This window comes from Orycteropus afer, unplaced genomic scaffold, assembly GCF_000298275.1.
Source record: "Orycteropus afer afer isolate SDZICR_OR568_19922 unplaced genomic scaffold, OryAfe1.0 scaffold00294, whole genome shotgun sequence".
NCBI classification, from domain to species: Eukaryota; Metazoa; Chordata; class Mammalia; order Tubulidentata; family Orycteropodidae; genus Orycteropus; species Orycteropus afer.
Window position 1 is genome coordinate 545,421 of NW_006921881.1, and position 11,548 is coordinate 556,968.

The following is an 11,548-nucleotide window of genomic DNA, read 5'->3' on the forward strand; positions in this document are numbered from 1 at the left end:
TGAAAGAAGCACATTAGTGCAATCTTTTGTCTCCTGCCAGTTAAGCCACACTTACTTGTATTTGCTTACAATTTAGGAACTTCTGACAGGCCCACCTTAAAACTCTTTTCTATTTCTCAGTAATCAGAGATTTCTGGAGAAATATGTACATGAAGATTTTTTTTTATTAGTCTGGCAATTAACATAGCCAAATTTAGAAATTGCAATATTATTTCTCATTCTGTATTCACCTCCCATTAGTGAAAATTTGTGGAGATTACTGACAGTTTGCTGAAAAGTTTAAACACACTGAATAACTGTGTTGTTGTTGGGTGCTGCGGAGTTCGCTCTGACTCACAGTGACCCTGTGTACAGCAGAACAAAACACTGCTCAGTCTTGTACCATCCTTACAATTTTTGTTATGCTTGAGTCCGTTGTTGCAGTCACGGTGTCAATCCACCTTGTTGAGGGTCTTCCCCTTTTCACTGACCTACTTTACCAAGCATAATATCCCTCTCCAAGGACTAGTCCCTCTGACAACCTGACTAAAGTACATGAGATGAAGTCTGGCCAGTCTGGCTTCTAAGGAACATTCTGGCTGTACCTCTTCCAGGACAGATAATGTTCATTCTTCTGGCAGTCTGTGGTATTTTCAATATTCTTCGCCAACACCACAATTGAAATGCATCAGTCCTGCTGCAGTCTTCCGTATTCATTGTCCAGCTCTCACATGCATATGAAGTGACTGAAAATACCACGGCTTGGGTCAGGCACACCTTAGTCTTCAAAGCGACATCTTTGCTCTTTAATACTTTTAAGAGGTCTTTTGCAGCAGATTTGCCCGATGCAATGCAATGTCTGATTTCTTAACTGCTGCTTCCATAGGCATTGATTGTGGATCTAAGTAAAATGAAATCTCTGTCAATTTCAATCTTTCTCTATTTATTATGCTGCTGCTTATTGGTCCACCACTGGTCTGTCAGTTTGTTGTATTGCAGTGGCTTGCGTGTTGCTGTGATGCTGGAAGCTATACCACTTCTATTTCAAATAGCAGCAGGGTCACCCATGGCCAGGTTTCAGAGGAGCTTCCAGACTGAGCAACTAACAGACTGTAGCTCTCAAAAAGTAAAACCTATTCTCAAAAAATGTAAATCTATACAGGAGAGTCAGTATTTGAGATGAAAGAGTAGGAAGTACATGCAAGGCTGAGAAGAAAGATTGAATGAGTTGTTCAAAGATAAAAGTTAAGTGATTAGGGAAAGAAATGAACTGAAACTTCAGCGACAAGTGCCAGACATAAGCTTCTCACTTAGCAGGGAAGTCAGTGAGAGGCTATCACAGTAGATGGGTGATGACTCTAAAGTCCCACCACAGTTCTCTCCAGTCTTGGCACTGAGAATCATGCACATCCCATTCTAGACCATCTGGCCTAGAATTATAGTATGAAAATAATCAGTGCAGAAGTGTTTGTAGTTCTTGGGTATCATTTTATAAGATGCCATATTAGAAAACTAAAAGGAGGAAAATATATTGGTCAAAAATAGTTAACAATTAACTCTTTGTGTTTGTATTTCAACAAAAGCTACACCACCTACTGGTAAGTACATTATTTTATTTGTAAATCTATTAATAACTATTATTTCAGTGTGTGGGACTCCTACCAACTGAGAAGGTTGCCATTATCAACTGGGCACAAGTTAAGACTGTACCAAGTTATTGATAATTACCTTGAAAATAACCCTCACTGATTTGGAGAAGAATAAACTGAGAACTCTGTCAGTATATAAAGTCAGCTGACCTGCCAAAACATAAGAGAATGTTCTTGGGGAGGAAGGGGAGGGTATTCAAAAAATTTAAATGTATTGCGTTTACATGAATTGAGTGAAATGACATTAGTTGAAGCTGGAAAAGGAAAATGAAAATAATAGAAATGAGTGAGAACAAGGAAGAAAAATCATAAAAGAAATTTATGAATATAATATTTAATTCCCCAAAGAAAGTCAGAAACCTAGGCAACAGATGAAGTGAATAAAATAAATGGTTATACCTGTATTTCTCCCAGGATATCAAAATTGATAAGTATAATTGAAAAGGAAAAGTATTTTTAAATGGCTGGAAGGAAAGTAGAAAATAAAAGCACACAAAGTAAGAAAATGGAAACAACAAAGTTTAACAAAATCGAATTGACTTTAATCATTTCGTTATGGATAGAAAAAGCAAGTAAGAGTACTACTTCTCTTAACCGAACTCATGAAAACAGAAGGGGCTATATTAATAAGACAAAGTAAAACCTTAAAAAGGGATCACATGAACTTAGATTTTGTGATAAATAAGAAGGAAAGAAAGGCTGAAAGACTATCAAGCATGCAGACTTCAGACTGTCACATCATTTAACATAGAAAACTTTTTAAAGCTTTGAGAAGCCACAAGCCTGGAGTGACACAGCAAATTAAAAGAATTCAGGATGCAGGGTGGTGTGAATGGTTAAGCACTTTACTAATAGCCAAAAGGTTGGCAGTTCGAACCCATGCAGAGTCTACTCGGGAGACAAGCTTGGTAATCTGCTTCAGAAAGGAAACAGCCTTGAAAACTCTAGTGTTTTCATGAGTCAGAATCAACTCTATAGCAACTAAGGCAGTATCTCTACAGAAGTAGATCGTCCAACCTTCCTTCCAAGGAGTGGCTGGTGGGTTTGAACTGCCAGTCGTCTGGTTAGCAGTCAAATGTCTTAGGCACTACACCACCAGAGCTCCCTAATAACCAGAAGTTAGTCAATATTTAACTCCTACCCCAATTTTGAAAAGTATTCAAAAGATTTTATAAATAAAATGACCTCTAGTATCTTTACAATTTAATCTCTCTCTGATCCCCATTTTGGGGCTGGAATGTGAAGGACAAGGAAGGGTGCAGGGCCTAATTGTGAAGGGCATGATCGGTCATGGTGAGATTTAGTCTTGTTTTTTAAAAAATATAAAAGGACATACACATTGTTGCTGGGTGCCAACAAGTGGATTTTAACAGATAGCAGCCCCGTGTGACGGAATAGAATGCTCCGGAGGGTTTTCTTGGCTGTAATCTTTACAGAAGCTGCCATCAGGCCTTTCTCCTGCACAGCAGTTGGGTAGGTTGGAGCCACTGATCAGCAGCCAAAAGCTTAACAATTTTTCCACCAAATAATCTATAGGTGAAATGCATTCATTTCTCTTCCCTCCTTTTACAACGATAGTAATACACGACCTAAACCAAAAAACCAAACCCTTCCAAAGAGTAGCTGGTGGGTTTGAACCGCTGGCCTTCTGGTTAGCAGTCAAGTGTCTTAAGCACTATGCCACCAGAGCTCCTGTTGTTGTTGATGTCTGCCATCCAGTTGGACCCAACTCATAGCGACCCCTCCTTGGGTTTCCAAGGCAGTATCACTATGGAAGTAGATTGCCCAACCTTCCCTCCAAGGAGCGGCTGGTGGGTTTAAACCGCCAGCCTTCTGGTTAGCAGTCAAGTGCCTTAGGCACCACACTACCAGAGCTCCTAGCAAAACTCAATTCCTTCACTGGCTTCTAGATCCCATTCGATTTCACCTAGTTAGAGGGTCTGCTTGCACCAAATCTCATTTTTTCCTTCTCTTTAACTTTTCCCTCTCTATTAGATCCTACCCATTAGCATTTAAACATATTCATGTTACCTTAAATCCAGGAAGACACTTCACTCTCCTCTAAACCAGTAACACACTTAAAAAAAAAGTGTTTAGGATGATAGAGCAAATTGGAGCTATCAATTACATGTACATAGTTATTACGTGTCGATAAGGTACATAGTCTGTTTTTTCTACTAGCAAAGGGTTAAAAAGACATACATATTTAATTCACGCAACAGAAAGTTCAAAAACTAATTTTGTGAGGAATATGAAGTATCAGTACTCATTTTAAAAAAGCAAAGTGTAACTATTTGGATTTATTGCCTAACAAATAGTTAATAAAAACTAATGATTGTAAACAAGTGCACATAGCAGTTCATGATTCTAAACTTTCCATTACCCCAAAAAATAATACATAGGAAATACAGAGTTTGTAGTAACAGATTTACAACTAAGTTCTATATTGTAATTAAAATCTAGGAAGACTCCAGAGGCCTAGATGTGGAAGAATAGTTTGTTGGTACATTAATATGATACATTAAAATTACCTCCAACAAATTGTTCTCTAAATTAATATTTATCGAATTAACTAAGGAGTTGCTTCTTGATTTTTAAATTATTGGATGCCTTAAGTTAAATAAAGGTCTGGAATTGATTCCTACACTGTTAATTCTTTTTCCAATTTTTCATGAATATTTTAAGTTGGTTTTCATGCCAATTAGGAAGCATTTTCCAGTCAATTTGTTGATGAAAACTCCACTGATTAACAAAAAGAATAAAAAGCAGAACAAAAAAATCATGGTTTAGATCACACATACTTTTTCACATAAATAGTTGACAGTTGAAAAAGAAGACCATAAGTATGAAAAGTTAGAGAGTAAGAAATGAGAAAACTATAAAAGGAGGAAAAAGAAAGCAGTAGGCATTTGCCAGCCAGTGAGGGTGAAAGCTCACTATGCCTATGAGAGGCTAGGAAGAAAGAAAGAACATCTATATAATATGTTTGTGTCTGTCCAAATCTAAACACCACACAGATGCACTCAATAAATGCATGGTGTAATGTGTACGGCATTTGGCTGCTAACCAGAAGGCTGGAGGTTCAAAGCCACCAGCTGCTCTGCAGGAGGAAGATGAGGCAATCTACTTCCGTAAAGATTTAATGCCTTGGATACCCAATGGGCATTGCTATGAGTCAGAATAAACTCAATGGCAGTAGGATTGGTTTTTCTAACTACATAAAAATCTGAACTGGCTATCAATTTTTCAAAATTGACTGGACAAAGAAAGTTCCCATTTAAAATTTCTCACTTAGAAGGAATGTGGCTACAAAAATTGCATACAGGCAACATCTTCTGACCTCTTCCAATCTCAAGAAGGGGTAACAGAGTCACCGTCAATAGCCCAAGGCTTATTCCTATGAGGCCAGACATGTTGCCACCCTCCAATCTTTTTGCCCATTCTGACACCAGCTGTTCCTCCCACAGCACTCACTGTTTCCCACTGGATTTGCTAATTCATTGCAAAGGCCACACAGAACTCACAGACAATGCTCATGATTATGGGGTTTATTAGGGAAGTAACAGGCTACAATTCAGGTACAGGAATGCACTCAGGACATAGTTCTTCAATCAGGACAGGTCTCTTCTCTGTTATGCTCTAAGGCTCTCCTCTTTGGCCCTTGACCTCTCAACCTGGCCTCTGCCCCGGTCGGGTAAGTGTTACAGAGCTGTTTTAGCTCTGCCAATTGATACACCTAGGTGCACCCCACTCTGCTAGCAAGCCTCCTCCTGTCCAAGGCACTCAACTTTCTTGCTCTGTGGGCCAGCAAGGCCACCACTCTGTCCTGTCCCTCTTGGTTCCACTGCCATTGTCTCTCCGCCAGTCGTCTCTGCCAGGGCATCTCTGCCAAGGAGGTCCAGTACAGGGATCTCAGGTCCAATGAAGCGCTCCACTCCAACTCCAGCTCTTCTCTCTTGATGGCAGTGAGATTCCCCCCTTCTGCCTCTAGGAAGGCTCATTTTAAGCCTGGCAGAGTGACAAAACTAATCAATCCCAACATTAGCGTTCCCTACACCTATTTGCATGGTCCCGCCCAGTAATCTAGTGGGAGTCACAAAAGCCATGGCTGGAAAAGCCACACCAAGTAATTCACTGCACCACAGTTACAGAGGACAAACCACGGCAACTGGGTATTTACACTAAAGCCCTGCTAAGATTTCTTTCCAACATCAGAACTGAACACCTTACACACTTCATAAGTGATCATGCTGAGGATCAAGAATGAAAATAACCAATGCAGAAGTTCTCCTGCTTCTTGGTCGTCATTTTATACAACTCCCCAGTGGAAGATAACCCATTGCCATGGAGTGGATTCCAACTCATGGTAACCTTATGTATTACAGAGTAGAACTGTTCCATAGGGTTTTCTTGGCTATAATCTTTATGGGACTAGTTTGCCTGGCCTTTTCTCCCATGGTAGTATTGGGTGGATTCGAACTATCAACCTTTAAGTTAGTAGCTGAGTGCAAACCATTTGCACCACCCAGGGATCTTAGTGGAAGATTAACAGGGGGGAAATATGTTGTAGCCATAATCAGTTAACAAAAACTATTTTCTTCTATTTTTATTTCAGGAAGAGCTACACCATTTCCTCGTAAGTATATTATTTGTAATTCCTTCACGTAAGGATTATTATAATATATATGGGACTTTTATTAACTCTGCTCGTTTTCAGTGGGGACAAGATAAGAATATTACTGAATTTCTGGAAATTAAACCCCACTAAACTATAGAAAGTATAGCTTGAAAATTATGTTATCATTGTTTCAAGTCAACTTGGAATTAATAAAATTGGATTTTATTAATATAATTTTTTATTAATGCTTAATTGGAATTAAGCACTAACATATAATAAATAGTATCTTACTCAAGGAAGAAAAAAACACATACTAAAGCGTTTAAATTAAATGAATTGAAGAAGAAAAAGGAAAGTAGAAAAAATAAAGTGAAGAAGAAAATATTCATTAAATAACAATGGCAAAAACAATTGAGAAAGAGGAAGTAAAGCTATCTCTATTTAAGGATGATATGATCTTGTACACAGAAAACCCAAGAGACTCAGCAACAACAACAACAAAAAAAAAAACCTACTGGAACTAATAGAGAGGTTCAGCAAAGTGGCAGGATACAAGATCAACATACAAAAATCAGTTGGATTCCTCTTTACCAACAAAGAGACCTCTGAAAAAGAAATAAGGGAAACAATACCATTTACAATAGCTACTAAAAAGATAAAATATCTAGGAATAAATCTTACCAGAGACACAAAAGACCTATACAAAGAAAACTATAAAACACTACTACAGGAGACAAGGGATCTACATAAATGGAAGAACCTGCCTTGTTCATGGATAGGTAGACTGAATATTGTGAAAATGTCAATATTACCTAAAGCAATCTACACATTTAATGCCATCCCAATCCAGATACCAACACATTTTTTTAAGAACATGAAAAAAACCAATTATTAACTTCTTATGGAAAGGAAAGAGACCTCAGATAAGCAGAGCACTATTGAAGAAGAACAAAATGGGAGGTCTCACGCTCCCAGATCTTAAAACCTACTATACAGCCACAGTAGTCAAAACAGCGTGGTATTGGTACAACGATAGACAGATAGACCAATGGAACACAATGGAAAGTCCAGAAATAGACCCATCCATCTATGGACAGCCAATCTTTGACAAACGTCCAAAACCCATTAAATGGGGAAGAGATAGCCTCTTTAACAAATGGTGCTGGCAAAATTGTATATCCACTTGCAGAAAAATGAAAAAAGACCCATACCTCACCCCATACACAAAAACAAACTCAAGTTGGATCAAAGACTTAAATGTAAAACCCAAAATTATAAAATTCATCAAAGATAAAATAGGGGCAAATCTAGGAGCCCTAATTTATGGCATAAATAGACTATCAAACATAACCCAGAATGCACAGGAAATCAAAGAGAAGCTACATGACTGGGACCTTTTAAAAATTAAATTCTTACGTGCATCAAAAGACTTCGTCAAAATGGTATAAAGAGAACCTACAGATTGGGAGAAAATATTTGCCTATGACGTATCTGACAAAGGACTTATCTCCAAATCTATAGAAAACTTCAACACCTCAACACCAAAAAGACAAACAATCCAATTCAAAGATGGGCAAGAGACAGGAACAGACACTTCACTAAAGACGATATCCTGGCAGACAACAAACATATGAGAAATTGCTGATGATCATTAGCCATTACAGAGATGCAAATCAAAACAAAGATATCATCTCACCCCAGCAATAATAGCAAAGTTCAACAGGACAGAAAATAACAAAAGCTGGCGAGGTTGCAGAGAGATCGGAACTCTTATACACTGCTGTTGGGGTTGTAAAATGCCAACAACCATTGTGGCAAATAGTATGGCGTTTCCTTAAAAAACTGAAAATAGAAATACCATTTGACCCAGCAATTCCATTACTAAGAATATATCCTAAAGAGATGAACAGATATATGCACACTTATGTTCATCGCAGCACAATTCATTATAGCAAAGAGATGGAAACAATGTAAATGCCCATTGGCAGGTGAATGGATAATCAAGTTATGGTACATTCACACAACGGAATACTATGCTACATTAAAGAACAATGAAGAATATGCAAATCATCTCACATCATGGACGACCCTGGAGGACATTATGCTGAGTGAAATAAGTCAATCGCAGAAGGACAAATATTGTATGAGCCCATTACTTTAAAAAGACAAAGAAGGGTTTGCTTAAGGAAGGGAACTCACTTTGCAGGTTACCGGGGTAGGGAGGGAATAATTTTGGGCTAGTTGAGGGCCACACACTAAGGTGGGTAAGGGGAGGGATGGTATGGAAAGAGTCTGTGACCACCATGATAACACTGAGGAAAGGGAGGACACTGAATTGTGCACATAAGATATAGACGACAGAGGCTAATACCAGTATATCCGCAATACTGCATTATCATTAACACTAAACACCAGGCTATAGATAAACACATGAACATCTGAGATCAGATGGGGGTCAGTGAACAGGATTATACTCTAGACCAAGGACAGATTCAGCTGAGGCTAATCTTGCACAGATACCAGTGACACAAAACACTTGCAATCCTTACAGAAACAACAGAAGACAGACATAGATCAATCCCTCACAGACAGTCAGACATTGTAGGAGAGAAATCCAACAGATCTATTGACTCAGGACCATAGTATTGGGGGACACCAGACTCAATTAGCACAATAAAATACATAAAAATCTTGTTTCACAACCTACATTGGTGAGCAGCGACTGGGGTCTTAAAAGCTTTTAAGCGGTCATCTAAGATACAGCTAATGGTCTCCTATTGTAGGAAGTGAAGAAGAGTGCAGAAAACCAAGGGCATTTGGAAGCAATCAGCCCTAGGACATGATGGACCTCAAGACCAGAAGAACTAGATGGTGCCTGGCTACCAATGTCAACCACTCAGGGAAGGATCAAAACTGGAGATCCTGGATAGAGTGGGAGGAAAAATGTGGAACAAAATCCAAAAACACAATAATGACGAGAATTACTGGTCAGATGGAGTCTGGTGGGACCCCCAATACTATGGCCCTGGGATACACTTTGGGCCTGGAATAAAACGCACTCCCAGGGCTTGCTCTCACCCCAATAGTAAATAAGACCACTCAACTACAAGCAGACCACTCAACTCAGGATGCACACCCACATACTCTATGGAGATGAATCCCTTGGAACAATCGACCACCACAGGACACCAGGGGGCAACATTCACATGGAGGAAATGCAAGACACACAGGAGTGCATAACTTTTAGGGGCATGGGGAGAGGAGGGGTACTGGGCAGGGAGGGCAGGAAAGTGGGTTAGGGTTGGGGATGGTAATTGGGGAGTGAAACCAAATGTACACGAAATGTTGAACATAAAACAAACTCTGCTCTGTAAACTTGCACCTAAAGCACAATTTAAAAAATAATAATAAATGAAGTTTTTAAGTTAAATGAATTGAAGAAGAAAAGGAAAGTAGAGAAAATAAAGTGAAGAGGGAAATATTAATTAAATAACAATGGAAGTTTATACTAGTCCCGTGAGGTACATCTGGGAGGTAGGGCAACACAGGGAGAAGTGAATAAAAGACTGGATGATACATGTGTTTCTCCCAGGACATACAAACTTACAGAACATGATTGGAGAGAAAATGATTTTTAAAAATAAATTAAATGGAAGGAGAAAAGGTAGAAAATAAAATAAACTGGATAAGAAAATGGAAACAACAAAGTATTTAAAAATCAAACTGACTCAATCATCTCCCAGTAAACGGGGTAGCACTTTGATATTCTCATGCAACTTCAAGCTTTGCCACTGGCTGAGTCCCACAGTACCTGCTATTTAGCCTTTCTAACACTTTTACAACAACAACACTTTTACTTTCTTGACTTTTTAATTTCTCCTTTTTCATGTAGCACTATCAGGTCTTCAATTCCACAGGCAGTCACTTTAACCACTTACAGGGCAATATCTTCAAACCCTCTGGCCCACATTTTTTTCCATCACAACAGTTTGGCATATTGTTTTGATCAATTCCATTGATTGCCTTCTCCATACCTGCACTTCCAGAGCTCTGGAGAGCATCACCAACTATGCAGACACCAGCTCAATGGATGCTCAAAGCTGCCTCTCAGTCATTACTTGTCCATCATCAGCTTGCTCTCTCCTCCACAGACACTATTTGAAACCTTCCTGGTACAAATTAATGTAAAACACACTCCATACCACTCACTCTCCAAAGAGGCCATGCATCCTGTTGAAAAGAAAAATAAAAACATCACATATGATCCCTATATTTCTCCCACTAAATAACCTGTAAGTGGAATCCATGCATTTCTCTTGCTTCCAATGGCAACCATATCTCTCCTATCAAAGATCAGCTCCTCCTCTGGGGATCAAGATCCCATCTGCTCTCCCCAATTCTGGGAGCTCTCTCTATTAGTCATCTCACTCTGCTGAATCTTCAGCGGATGATAGGTGTCATCCTACCTATCAGTATCACAGGTTCACTTTATTTTTATACATTCATTTTTTATTTATTATTTATGCCACTTTATTTTCATACACTGTTTTAATCCACCCCCCTTACAACAGATGTCAAGAATCATCACGATGCCCTACTTACATTAATGATCTAGATTATGCTCCCTTTGAAACTTCTGAGTTATTTCTCTAGGAGGTATACCTGAGAGTGGTATTGTGGCACCTGAAAGTGGTATTGTGGCAGATAAGATCTCCCTTTATCATGATGTTGCTTTTGGTCCAGTTGTGAGGATTTCTGTTCTCTTTATGTTGAGGTATAATCCATACAGAAGACTGTAGTCTTTGATCTTCATCAGTAAGTGCTTCAAGTCATCTTCACTTTCAGCAAGCAAGCTATCATCTGCATATCACAGGTTGTTAAGGGTTCTTCCTCCAACCCTGATGCCATGTTCGTCATATAGTCCAGCTTCTCGGATTATTTGCTCAGCATACACATTGAATAAGTATATTAAAGAATACAACCCTGACATACACGCTTCCTGATTCTAATCCATGCAGTATCCCCTTGTTCTGTTCGAATGACACCCTCTTGGTCCTTTTGGTTCCTCATGAGCACAATTAAGTGTTCTGGAATTCCCATTCTTCTCAATGTTATCCATACTTTGACATGATCCACACAGTCAAATGCTTTTGTATAGTCAATGAACCACAGGTAAACATCTTTCTGGTATTCTCTGCTTTCAGCCAAGGTCCATCTGACATCAGCAATGATATCCCTCGTTCCACATTGTCTTCTGAATCTGGCTTGAATTTGTGGTAGTGTCCTGTCATATTGCTGCAAC